Genomic DNA, 14,061 nt, shown 5'->3' on the forward strand with positions numbered 1-14,061 from the left:
GTGTAACCAGCGCTCTGTAGCCCGGAGCCGCGCAGGAGGCCTTGTTGAGTCGGGCCTCAGCCTCTGCTTCCGGCTCCCACTGCGACGTGGCTTGGTCCCTGTTCCTGTGTCCGGGCCAGACCACCGCCCAGAGGACTGCAGAGGGGGCTCGTGTCAGGGTCTCAGACTTGCCCCCCTGCCAGCCTGCGTTGGGAGCACCCCGAGCCCCCGCCCCCGCCCGTGAGACCCACCGTGGGTGCTGGGGGGCCGCCCCCCGCCCTCCTCTCCCCACACTGGCAGCGGTTCCAGCGGCTTTTCTGCCGGCTGCCCTGAGCTGCTGACGTCTCCATGGAAGCCACGGCTGGGCTGCGCAGTGTGTGTTAGGTGGTTTTAGGACACTGTCTCTGAAGGGGGCAGCTGGGCGGGTGTTCTCACGCCTTCTGGCTGACGGAGGGCGTCCCTCCACCCGATGGTCCCAGGGCACCTCCCTCCTCCTCCGGCACACAGGCCCACCCAACACACGGACTGACGTCGGTGGTCAAGCCTGGGGAGAATTTGGGAGAAACTGCAATGAATAAAGCCATTGCTGTTTTCTAAAGCTCAGATGGCTGCTTTAGCAAATTTTTTCTCATTAATTGAAATCTATTATTTTTAGACCCCAAGGCAGCTGACAGAGGTCAGTGTGGCTGGGGCGTGGGAGGGGGACTTTAGGACCTTGTGCTCCCTGCTCTGTCCCACCCCGGGCCTCAGTTTCCCCAGACAGGAGCTGCCCTGTGGTCTCTTGAGCTCTTCCAGCTCTGTGGCTCAGGCCTGCGGTGGGATGTGTGAAAACCTGCTTGGTATTCTTTGAGCTCTGAAGCCAAGGAGTTGGTGTGTGTGTGGGATTCAGAGTCGCCCCCGTTTCGGTAAAAATAGGACGCGAGGGTAGTGTGTGCTCACAGGGTGTGAGAAGTTGACTTGGAAGTTTCTCCACTTTCAGAAAGCGCTGGTGGGCAGAAGTCACCCCTTGTCACAAAGGCACGAAGCGGGCACCGTCCGGGTGGGGAATCCTCGGCCAGTCTGTTATGGGCAAATGTGGCAGTTGTTCTCTTTGGCCCAGACCACTGTGTGCCGTGTGCCCAGACCGATGTGTGCAGAGTGGAGTGACCGGACCGCTGTGTGCCGTGCGCCCAGATCGCTGTATGCAAAGGGGAGTGCCCAGAGACAGCCGTGTGCCACATGCCCAGGCCGCCGTGTGCCCAGTGAGGAGGCTTGGCAGGATGGCAGTCTGCAGACAGTGGGGGTAGGATGGGGTGGCTTTTGGGGTTTCCTTCTTTGGGGGCCCTCGGCCCTCCTCCAGACTCCCTGACTCCTTTGCTACATCAACTGGCCTCAGGGCCATCATTCATGATAACGGGGACCAACGTCTTGACTCCTGCATCTCACACTGAGGTACTGTTATCTATTGCTGGTAGTCAGCTACCCCCAAACCGAGTGGCTTAACAACCACGGTGTCCACGATTTCTCGCGATTCTGAGTGTGGGAATTTGGACAGGGTGCAGCAGGAGGGTTCTCTCTGGCGCGCGTGTTGTCTGCAGGAAGAGCATAGCCCTCGAGCTCACATATATGGTGCCTCAGCTGGAATGTTCAGAGGCCTGGTGGCTCACCAGGGTCATAGGCCTGGGGCGTTAGGTCCGCTGTTGGCTGGCGTGTGAGTTTTCCATTACCTTTTAACAAGTTACCCCACACGTAGCGGCTTGAGATAATAAGGAGCATCTCCGTTTCTGTGAATCAGGGACTCAGGCGCAGCTTTCCTGGTGCAGCCAGCTCGGGGTGTCTCATGGGGCCATGGGCTTAGTGTCAGGTGGGGCCGTGTTCCTCTGACGCCTTGGCCGGGGCTGCACCCCACACGGCTTGTGGTTGTAGGCTTCCGTCCCTCACTGTGTGAGCCTTTCCATGAGGCTGCTTGAGGGTGCGCACAATATGGCAGCTGGTTCCCCAGCGAGACCAGAGGGGCTGGAACCACAACGTGATTTTTGATCCCACCTCTGAAGTCACACATGCCACTGCCACGTGAGGGGACTGTGTGGAGAAGGTCTCAGGCTCAGGGCTCAGGGCTCCCCCCGTGACCGGCCTGGGGATGGTGGCCCGTTGGTCTGTTCCAGCCCTGCTGCTTTGTCTGTCTTTAGCTCTCAGGCCCTCTTGTGTTTCCACAATCCTGTCCTAGCAGAGGAGGAAGGGGCCATAATTTGTGAGGAAATACAAGGCTGAGGAGGGGAAACCCAAAGGAGATGAAACAGGAAGGAAGAAGCTGCCAAGAAGAGGGAGCAAAGTTTCGGTGTTGAGGAACGGGCCGGGGCTCGGCCCCCCAAGCTACCGATGTGACGAGCTCACTTCTCTGGGTGCCTGGCCCTCCCCCGTTCACCCGGTCACGCTGGTACGATTATTCACAGTGTCCCCGTTCACTCACGAAGGTGCCCTGGTTTGCATGATGAACGATGTCTTTGCCCTATCTAACCGTCAGACCTCCTGCCACAGTCCCCTTTTGCTTTTTTCTTGATAGTGTTTATTGTACAATGAAAAATGAGAAGAAAAGATATTTAAAAATCCATCCTCTTGGGTAACTCCATGCTAACATAGCACTGTTTGCCGTTTTTCTTGCTACGTTCTGGCCCGTACCCGAACGCGTACAATCTACATGGCTTTCTCAGGCTTTTCTCCTAATACCTGCTTTAGGGAGCCTGAGTTTTAGAGCCCAGCTGTGAAGGCAGGACCGAGTTCCCACACCCCGCACCCAGTTTTCCCAGGTGTTAGCATCGCACGTGTGGTTGTCGGTGCCCGCCGAGTCCGTTCTGCGGCACCGTGACCCTGTGCGCGCAGTAGGTCTGCTCCATGGCGTTTTCAAGGCTGTGGCCATCTGGAGGCAGACCGCCAGTCCTGTCTTCCCAGGTGCCTTGGGTGGGCTCAAACCGCCAACCTTTCAGCTGGTAGTTTGTGCCACCCATGAGCATGGCACATTTGTCTCAACTGAGGAACCAGTACTGCGACATCCTCACTGAAGTCTGTACTTGGGCACATTCCCCCAGTTTCCCTGAAGGTCCCTGGCTTGCTCCTCACTGGGCTGCCAGCACCTCCTCTGTGGAGACAGGAGGCAGCAGGGTAAGGCTGCCCTGGGACCGGCTGGTGCCGGCAGATCCCCGTTGAGACCGTGCCAAGCCGCCAGCGTGTGCTGTGATGAGCTCTCGGTTTGTAACCGTTGCCTAGCCGTTGGCAAGTGCCCAAGGGTGGGCCAGGAGTGGACGGGCGCTGCCGTGTCCTTCTTGCGTTCCACGAGGCCGGGAGGGAATAAACGATACGCTGTACTTTCCGTATTAAGGAGACATCCCGTGATTTCGTTCCCCTCTTTTTTCTGCCCCCCATTTCAGCGACACTGTGTGAGAACCCCGCTGTTCCTGCCGTCTCCCGTTCTGCCCTAGTTCTCTTGGAGGCCTGCGGGGTCACCCCTCCCTGGCCTCGGCCCCCGCCTCCATCCTCTCCTTCCTGTGACTCCGGGACATGCCTCCTCACGCCTCTTCTCCCTGCCGCTCAGGCCAGCACGCCTACTTCCCCTTCTCACCACATTCCCGCACCGGTGGTGTTGCGGCTTCAAATACCATCTATATGCCAGTGACTCTAAGTGTCTCCAGCGGACCGTTCCCCACACTACAGACGTTTTTTTGCAGGGCATCATCGAGCCGGCTCTGACTCCCGGTAAGCCCACGTGTGTCTAAGCAGAACTGTGCTCCACTGGGTTTGCAGTGGCTGAGCTGTGGGGACGGGCCACCAGGCCTTGCCTCTGGGTGGACTTGAACCCTCAGCCTTCTGGTTGGCAGTGGAGTGCATTAACCCTTTCACCACCTCTGTTGGTTTCTGTGGAGTCGATTCTGACCCATGGTGACTTTGTTGGTTTCCGTATCTGTTGCTGGCTGTTCATTCCCTCACCACCTTCCACGAGGCAGGGCTCTGCATCTCGTGTCCACGCTCATGTCCCAAGTGAAGTGGAACAAGGCCGCCCCCAAGCATGCAGGAAAGGCGGGAATAGATGTGGGGAGGAGGAAGGAGGTGGATAGCGGTGGTGGCGGCCCCCAGTTACTGTGGGTTCGTGCTGTGCTGCTTCTGAGTTGAGGGGGACGATGGTCTTGGGAGGTGGGTACAGAGTCTGGGGGCCACTGCCCCGCCTTCCACCTCTGCTTCGGCAGGGATAGCTCCAGGGGGCAGTGGCTGCCAGAGCTCTGTCGGCCACCCATGGGAAGAGTGTGACAACTCAGCTGACTCGGGCCTTCGGGACGCACCCTTTCCGTTCCTTCACCCTCTCGGCAAACATCCTGTCTGGTGAGGCCCTGGTGTCACCACTAGGCCAGGGGCCGACAGCAAGCTGACAGCCCTGTGGCCGTTTGCCCCCCACTAGCAGCCAGGGCTTCTTGCCCTGCAGACTCCGCCCCTTCCTCTCCAATGGATATGGCATGACCCTGGCCACAGGAAGCAATACAGTCACCTCTCCGCTCCAAGAAGCACCCAGGAAGCCAGCTCTGCAGCCAGCCTGGGAGCAGCTGCTGGACAGGAGAGCAGGCTGGGAGTGGTGAGGTGCTGCCCAGCCAGGCCGTTCAGCAGGAGGCCTGCTTAACCCACTTCAAGGACAGGATGTTCCAGAAGGCTGTGCCTGGGCACAAGGCATGGTCATCGCAGCCACCTCCCCAGTGGTGACAGCCAAACATGTCTTCAGACATTTCTCAGTGTTCCTGGGCGCGGACCCACCTGGTGCCAGTGAGAAGACGGCTTGGGGCTGCAGCAGACTGGCAGTTAAAAGCCACCCAGCAGCTTCACGGAAGAAAGACCTGCATTCTGCTTCCCTAAAAATTACAGTCAAGAAAACCCAATGGAGCAGGTGTGGCAGTGCCACCTTCTCTTCCTCCTGGGTACCTTCCTGCCAACACTTCCAGTCCCTCAGGTTTCTTGGGAAGCTGCTATCCCAGTTGTAGTGTGTGCTGCTGCCTGGCGGGGACCTGTCTAACTGTGTGAATCTGAAGAAACGGGACTCATCTCACCAATCCTACCACCAGAGTCAACTTGGGACATGTGTGTCCCACATAATTGTATCAAAATCCATACTACCTCAAAATGTTTTTGTTTCCTTGGTTTCAGCATGCCTCCTGTTACCGAAAACACACAGTATCAATAAAAAAATCCAAAGCAGAAAATAATTTGGTCAAAACCTAAAAACCCAAACCCACTGTCGTCAAGTCAGTTCCAATTCATAGCAACCCTATAGGACAGAGGAGAACTACAAAGGCTGTAAATCCCATGGAAGCAGACTGCCTCATCATTTTCCTGCAGACCAGATGATGGGTTCAAACCACTGACTTTTAGGTTAGCAGGTGGGTACTTTAACTACTGCATTACCAGAGTGCCTCGCTTTGGTCAGGAAAGGGTTAATTGAAAAAAGGAATGAGCTGTGCTCCAGAGAACTGAGACAGTGCCTCTGCCGAGGAGAGCTAATTGAAAAGGTTCCCAGGTTTCTGTAATTACACTCACCACTCAGCAGGTTCCTCTTCCCAGCTCCGTTGCTCCCTTGAGTTTATCTTGTCAATGTGCAAACAGTGGCTCCCATGACAGTAAGTCGTTATCAGGAGGAAGGCAAGGTGCTGAAGGAGCCACTTCCCAGACTGGGCTGTGTGTCTGCTGCGGTGCCCTCACAGGTGGTCCTGGGGTGGTAGTGCCCTGGGAGCAGCAGCCGTGCCCAGCACCTCAGGGCTGTGGACAGGAGAACGTCTCAGGACTCTGGGCAGTGGACAGGAGAACGTCTCAGGACGTAACCATGGCCTTGGGCGGGCAGGGCTAGGACACCCAGGGACTATGGTTTCTTAGAGGACTCTTGGCAGCTGTCTTCACAGATGTCAGAAGAACGAGGCCATCTGGGCAAGAGGACTTAGCTTCCTGCTGAGATGACACTTGCATTGTGTTTGTGCTCCCACATGTGCACACACATACACGTGCACACATGTGTATATGTGCATGCACCCTGGTACAAACGTGCACCACCACAGACACACACAAATGTGTGCAATCACACACATACATGTGCATGTGCATGCACCCTTGGATGCACATACACACATGAGCACATACTCACAGATACATGCACAAATGTGTGCATGCCTGCACGTGTGCACACATGCACACTCACATGGCCATAATGTGTGCACAGATACATGCATGCATGCACATACATGCACCCTTACAGGCATGCATGTGCAAATGGTGTTCACATGCATATGCATGCATGCATGCATGTGTACATACATATGCACACACATGTCCCTCACAGACACACATGCACTCTTACAGACACAATGCACAAACACACACACATCCATACATGTGCACTATATGCATCCTTACCTGTATACATGCACACATGATATCACACACGTGCACAGTGGACAGACATCTCTATGAATTATCTATTTCAAGGCAGCCTGTCTCTGCAGTGCCTTGTGAGCCGCGAGGGAGGGGCACTGGCTGAGATCGTGTTGGAACTACAGACCAGTTTTTAGGAGGATGGACTTTGATGACATTTTGAGTTTTCTGATCTGTGAATGTGGCATGTGAAGCCACGTGTCTTGGTTTTGTCAGCATTGTTTTATTTCTGTCAACATCATCTATACTTTTCTGTGTGCAGGGGTTGCACATATTTTGTTCAATTTATCCCTATGTATTTTGGCTTTTTTAAAAATAAAATGAACAACTTGTATATTGAGTTTGCTTCCTATAACTCAACCAAACTTATTTATTATTTCTAGGAGCTTATTTGTAGATTGCCAAGGATTTTGTGGGTCATGATCATGTCATCTGGGAATAGAGACAGTTTAATTTCTTTCAGAACTTTCCTTACGACACTCTGGAACCGTCAGCACAGCCTTGAATAGATGTGACGAGAGCAGACGCCATGCCTGCTCATCTCAGGAGAACAGTGTTCGGTACCTCACTGTTAAAGATAATGTCAGCTGGATGTTTTCAAAGATGACCTTTTCCTGGCTTGCTGGGGTGTTTTCTGTAGTCACAACAGTTGGTGAATTTTGTTAAGTATGTTTTCTGTGTTTGTGGGGCTCCTCATCTGGTTTTTCTGTTTCATTCTGTTGGTTTGTTAGTTACATTGATGTACTCTGGACCGTCACACCAAGCTTTCATCTCTAGGCTAATTTTTATGTATTGCTGATCCAACTTGCTCCTGTTTCATTAATGATTTTTAAAAAATTATCTGTGTTTGTGGGTAACATTGATTTAACTTATCTTATAATGTTATCTCATGAGGAATCTGTACCTTGACCAGGAGGCTGTCGTTCGAACAGAACAAGGGGACACTACATGGTTTAAAATCAAGAAGGGAGTGCGTCAGGGTTGTATTCTGTCTCCACACTTATTCAATCTATATGCTGAGCAAATAATCCGAGAAGCTGGACTATATGAAGAAAAACGTGGTATCAGGATTGGAGGAAGAATCATTAACAACCTGAGATATGCAGATGATACAACTTTGCTTGCTGAAAGTGAGGATGACTTAAGGCACCTACTGATGAAGGTTGAAGAATACAGTCTGCAGTATGGATTACATCTCAACATAAAGAAAACAAAAATCCTCACAACTGGACCAATGAGCAGCATCACAATAAATGGAGAGAAGATTGAGGTTGTTAAAGAATTCATGTTGCTTGGTTCTACAATCGATGCCAACGGAAGCAGCAGTCAGGACATTAGACAACGTGTAGCATTGGGAAAGTCAACTGCGAAGGAACTGTTTCAAGTGCTGAGGAGCAAGGATATCTCCTTGAGGACTAAGGTGCGCCTGACACAAGCCATGATATTTCCAATCGCCTGGTATGCAAGTGAGAGCTGGACAGTGAATAAGGAAGACCGAAGAAGAGTTGATGCTTTTGAGTTGTGGTGCTGGTGGAGAATGCTGAAAGTACCGTGGACTGCTAAAAGAACTAACAGATCTGTCCTGGAGGAAGTGCAGCCAGAATGCTCCTTGGAAGCAAGAATGGCCAGGCTTCGTCTCACCTATTTTGGTCATGTTGTAAGAAGGGACCATTCCCTGGAGAAGGATGTCATGCTTGGTAGGGTGGAGGGTCGACGAAAGAGGGGGAGGCCTTCAAGGAGATGGATTGGTACAGTGGCTGCGATGATGGGCTCAAGTATAGCAGGGATTGTGGGGCTGGCACGGGATCGGGCAGTGTTTCGTTCTGCTGTGCATGGGGTCGCTATGAGTCGGAAACGACTCGACGGCACTTAACAACAACAACAACATAATGTTGTCTGGGTTTGGGACCAGGCTTAGGCTGGCCCCACAGACTGAGTTGGGAGGTGTTCCTTCCTCCTGTTTTTTCTGGAAGAGTTTATGTAAGGCTGGTGTTATTCCTTCACTCAGTGTTCCACAGAACCCACCAGTGAAGGGCTTTGAGTCTGGCGTTCTCTTTGTGGGAAAGCTTAATTACAAAGCCAATTTCCTTGACAGATACAGGACTATTCACATATAGTCATATCCTGTTTCTTCTTGTGTTGGTTTTGATCATGTGTGTCTTTCAAGAAATGGAATCTGTCCATTTTATCAGCTCTGTTGAGTGTGTTGTCTGAGATTTTCCTTCTGTTGTCTGTAGTGATGTCTCTTGTTCGTTCCCGATGTTGGTTCTTCATGTTTTCTCTTCTTGTCTGTGGACCGCAGACAGAGGAATGGTGAAACCTCTGACTGTGTCCTCGTTAGTTCTCTCCTTTCTTCTCTCTGCTTCACATAGTTTGGTTTGTCTTGTGGTGCAGACACATGTGGGGCTGTGAGGTCGTCCTGATGGGTTGGACCTGTTAGCTTGATGAAATATTCTTCTTCATCCTTGACAATATTCCTTGAATTAAAGTCTACTTTAATATTAATAGAGCCACTATAGCGCCTTTAAGAAGGCTTGGTGGCATAGTGCCTGAGGCATTTGGCTGCTAACCAGAAGGTTGGTGGTTCAAACCCACCAGCCACTCTTTGGAGGGAATATGGGGCAATCTCCTTCCATAAAGATTTACCGCCTCGGAAACCCCATGGGCGTTGGTATGAGTCTGAGTCCACTCTATGGCAGTGGGTTTGGCTTTTGCATAGCTCCTTTCTGATCAGTGTTTGCCTGGGAGGTTGATCATTTTCCAAGAGTTTACTGCTAACATGTCTGTGCTATTCGATAGGACATGGTCTTTATAAACAGTTTACAGCTGAGTCTTGCTTTTTAAATCCAGTCTAGTAAAATCTGCCTTTTGGTTGAAATGTCTAATCCATTCACATTCATTATTGATATGGTTAGGTTAACTATAATCTTGCTATTTTTTCTGTCTTCCCATCTTTTCTTTGTTTTCATTTTGTTTATCATCAGTCTCCCCCATTAGAATATAAACCACTCAAGGTATTTTGTTCACTGTGAACCCCAGCACCTTAGAACTGTGGCTGTATCCTGAACTTATCTCCAGTCTCTGTGATAAGCGCTGCCCAGGGCTGCAGATCTCTGGGATATTTATCTGGACGGAAAAGGTCCACCCAGTCAAGTGCAAGTGGTGCTGTAGGAGCCAAGGGGCTGCTGAGTCCTGGAAGGGAGGAGCTCTTCTGCTCAGAGAGACGGCTTTGCTGTTCACCACATACCTCAGTTACCTGGTGCTGCTGTGTCAGAAACACCAGCAGTGGTGGCTTTGTCATTGTTGGTGCCATGGAGTTGGCTCCAGCTTACGGTGACCCGATTCTGGAACATGGATGAAACATTGTTGGCACTGTGTTGGTGTCTCCCTGCTGTTTATGAGGTTTTCAGTGACCAAGTTTCAGAAGTGAACGGCCTCATCCTTCTCCCTTAACCTGGAAGCTCTGCAGACACCTGTCCACCATGGGTGACCCTGCTGGTATTTGAAACTGGTGGCATAGCTGCCAGCCTGTCGGCAGCACAGACCACACATGGACGCAGGACACCCTGATGGACGAGTGGTGAGGGTGGCTTTGAAGAACAGCATTTATGGTCTCCCAGTCTGGGTCGTGGCTTGTTGGTTCTTTCTGTGGCTTCCCCCCAGTTGCTGGTGTCTCTGGCAATCCTTGGCGTCCCTTGGCCCATGGGTGCTCCCATGGTGTCTGCCTCCGCCTTTGTGTTTCTCTTCGCATCTTCTACTTGCTTTGTCACCCACAGGGAATTTGGGACTTGCGCCATACTGGCCTGACCTCATTAGCATAACACGGCCATATTTGCAGTTGCAGGGGTCAGGGGTTCAGCACACACCTTGGGGACACAGTTCCCTTCCTAGCGGCAGGCCTGTGTCCTCCTGGGTCCTCAGCCTGGAGCCACCACTCCCTAATCTGGAAGGCTCTCTCCCCCTAGAGCTTCCCCCAGAGCCCAGCTAGCCCCTGCAGCCACCCCCAACTCCAGCCACACTATCTGCCAGGGAATGGGATTCCTGGGTGGCTCAAATGGCTCCAAGCACCACTACGAACTGACAGGTTGGTAGCTGGAACCCACGTGGAGAGGCCTTGGAGGATGAGCCTGGCAATGGGTTTCTGAAAGTCATAGCTGTGACAGGGTTGTGGATCAGCTCTGCACACGTGGGCCACCTCGCAGTGAGGAACCAACTCCACGGCACTAAAACGGCCTCTGGGTGGGGCGTCTGTGCTCACAATGCCTTCTGGCTCACTAGCTCTGGCCCGCGGGTGCTCCTGAGCACAGCCCGATGCCCCCGTGTTCAGCCTGGCTGCTCCTGCAGAGGCGTCAGGGGAATGGGCTCAGCAGCAAGTCCAGGAACCTGGAGAATTCAGCCACACGGGCACTGCGTCTGCGCTGTCTGAGGAGTGCGCCTCCAGCAGTCGCGGTGACCATGACTTTGTCCCTCGGGCCATGGACAGTGGGTGTGTGGGGGCGGGGAGGATCAGGGCTGTCAGGTCGCTGGCTTCTTCTAACGGGGTGGGTTGGCTCCTGGCTGAGTGAGTGGAGAGGTGGGAGCCACAGCAAGCCATCTGGGAGGGTGGAGGAGGAGGGGGAGAGGTGGGAGGCGACAGCTGGCCCCTTCCACAGTCACTGCCAGGGGCGGAGCCAGACTGCGCACCACCATCGAGTCTGCTCCTCGCTGTCACCCTGAGCGCGGGGTCATCTCCATGACAGCCTGTCTGCATCTCCAGCCGCACCCCCCCCCAGTTGCCTCCTGAGCTATGAGGCTGGGAGGCTTCCCCCTTCCCAGCTCTGTAGCGGAGGCTCCAGGCAGACAGGGCCGGGTGGTCCCAGCTGTGGCACAGCTGCCGCTTCTCTGCCCCAGGCACTTGGTGGAGTGCTGCCCCTTGGCCACCTGGTGTGCATGGGAAATAGGACTGCCCCTTCATGAGGCCACCATGGGCTCTCCTGTTCCTCAGATTGCAGGGCTCATCACAGGGTCTACATGCCTACCCTTCCCAGCCGTGGGGCCCCCCATCAGCAGGCCCCACAGCGGCGGCGGCCTGCATTCTTGGATACAGCTTCCCTGCGTCACCAGGACCAGCAGTGGCTCAGTTCAGGCACTCATATGTGCTCTCTCACACATCATGCTAGAGATGCCCCCATCTTGAGTCTCTGCCATCTTGAGGCTCCACCATCTGGGTCCCCACCACCAGCTGGGTCCCCACCACCATCTGGGTCTCCACTGCCATCTTGGACCCCATGCTGTCTTAGTCTGTGCCACTATCTTAGAACCTGCCAACATCTTGGTCCCTGCCACTATCTGGGTCCTTGCCACCATTTGAGTCTCTGCTGCCATCTTGGTCCAGCCACCATCTTGGTCCCACCACTCTCTTGGTCCCCACTACCATCTTGGTCCCTCCCCCCATCTTGGTCCTGCCACCATCTGGGTCTCTATTATTACCTTGGTCCCCACTACCATCTTGGTCCCTCCCCCCATCTTGGTCCTGCCACCATCTGGGTCTCTATTATTACCTTGGTCCCCACTACCATCTTGGTCTCTCCTACCATCTTGTTCCTGCCACCATCTTGGTCCCTGCCACTGTCTGGGTGTCCACCACCATCTTGGTCTCTATTACCACCTTGGTCCCCACTACTATCTTGGTCCCTCCCACCATCTTAGTCCTGCCACCATGTTGGTCCTGCCACCATCTGGGTCTCTGTTACTACCTTGTCCCCACTACCATCTTGGTCCTGCTGCCATCTTGGTCCTGCTCCATCTTTGGCATTGCAGCTCCCACAGAGCCAGCACCTAGTGCTCCCCTCAGCCCTGAGCTGGAGCACTTCTGGGGCTTCTCCAGGCCAAGCTGACCAGCTGCCGAGGTCTCAGGACTCTCCATGCTGTGATGTGCAGGTGGCTTGGGGTCTTGGGGGCTTCAGCTGATGGCTCCCATATGCATTCTTCACCTTGTCCATACCTTGGCCCAACACCAGCCTCTAGGATTCACCCTCCTGAGGCATCAAACCCCTGCCAGCTCCTTCATTGCAATGGCAACTGCATTGGGGGTGGGAGGCTCTCTTTGGGGTGGCCCCTCAAGCAGAGGGTGTGAACGGGTCCTGGTCTCAGGGCAGTTGTGTGTCATCAGAACGCCCTGGACTGCTTTTCCTAACAGCACATTGATGGTTATTTTCCCCCTCAAGTGGGGCTCGTTAGTATGTCATGGCCTGAGTGGGAACTGAGGCCATCAGTTAAATAAAAAGCACACGCTAACAGTGGAAGACAGGCATGGTGCAGACTGGCGAGCAGGCCCCAGGCATCCTGAGTTGCACTGAGCATCGAGGCCCCTCGTCAGCCACAAAGAGGTGACAAGAAGGGCCACAAGGAGCCATCTGCAGAGAGGACTTAGGGCCCCTGTCCCTGGGGAAGGTGGCATGGAGCCTTTCTGGTGGACACGTGGCCTGGCTGGGGGGGCCCAGTGGCTGCGTGAGTTGAAACTTCTCGCCCGGAGTCGCAGTGGTTGGGTCTCAGAAGCCCTTTACAGCGAGACAGTGGGAACCATTTGGCACCTCTGCAGTTCTGCTCCTGGATATTTTAAGCCCAAACTCTTTCTAAGCACAGAGCGACTGGAGTGTTACGCCGCATTAACACCTCGCCCCACATGCAGCAGGTGCTGCTCACACCCTGGGGCTGTGCCGGACGCCGTCTGCACTGACAGGGCTCTGCCCCCAGCCGGGATCTGCCTTCACCAGGCGGACAGCCAGCCAGAAGCTTCTCCTGGAGACGGCCGCTTATGATGATGCCAAAGAACCAGTTTCTTGTGGCGAGGAGAGCAGTAAGGCCTCCTGTCTGCTGCCAGACGCAGGCCTTCCCATCACTTGTTCACATACTTACTGCGTGTGAGGGACCCAGTGGACGCGCTGTCATTTCACATTTCTGACCAGTGTTTCTCCAGCAGAACTGGCTCTGAAGGGCCTTCAGGTGCTCAGGGACTTGCATGTTGTCATGTGATGTCATACACAAACCAGACAGCAAGCTGCGACACAGAAACTCATCTGCAAGGGTAATTTTGAATGCAAAGATATTTTCTCATGGTAATGTGTTAATTTCTTAAGATAGTATTTCCAAGACTGGGTTCCACGAGCATGTTCTTGATGCTGTGTGAGAGTGTGTGTGTGTGTGTGTGTATATATATATACATGCATGTATGTACGTGTGTGTGTATGCATATGTGTATGCATACGTTGTTGTTGTTGTGTGCCATCGAGTCGGCCCTGACTCATAGCGACCCCTCTTTGGGTTGCCGAGGCAGTATCATTACAGAAGTAGATTGCCCAGTCTTCCTTCCGAGGAGTGGCTGGTGGGTTTGAACTGCCAGCATATATGTTGTTGTTGTGTGCTGTCCAGTCGGACCTGACTCATAGCGACCCCTCCATGGGTTTCCAAGGCTGTATCACTACGGAAGTAGATTGCCCCATCTTCCTTCCGAGGAGTGGCCAGTGGGTTTGAACCGCCAGCCTTCTGGTTAGCAGTCAAATACCTTAGGTACTATGCCACCAGAGCTCCTGTGTGTATATATATGTGTGTACATATATATATATGTGTATATATATGTGTGTGTATATATGTGTGTGTGTGTGTGTA

Source organism: Orycteropus afer, unplaced genomic scaffold, assembly GCF_000298275.1.
Source record: "Orycteropus afer afer isolate SDZICR_OR568_19922 unplaced genomic scaffold, OryAfe1.0 scaffold00038, whole genome shotgun sequence".
In the NCBI taxonomy this organism is placed as follows: Eukaryota; Metazoa; Chordata; class Mammalia; order Tubulidentata; family Orycteropodidae; genus Orycteropus; species Orycteropus afer.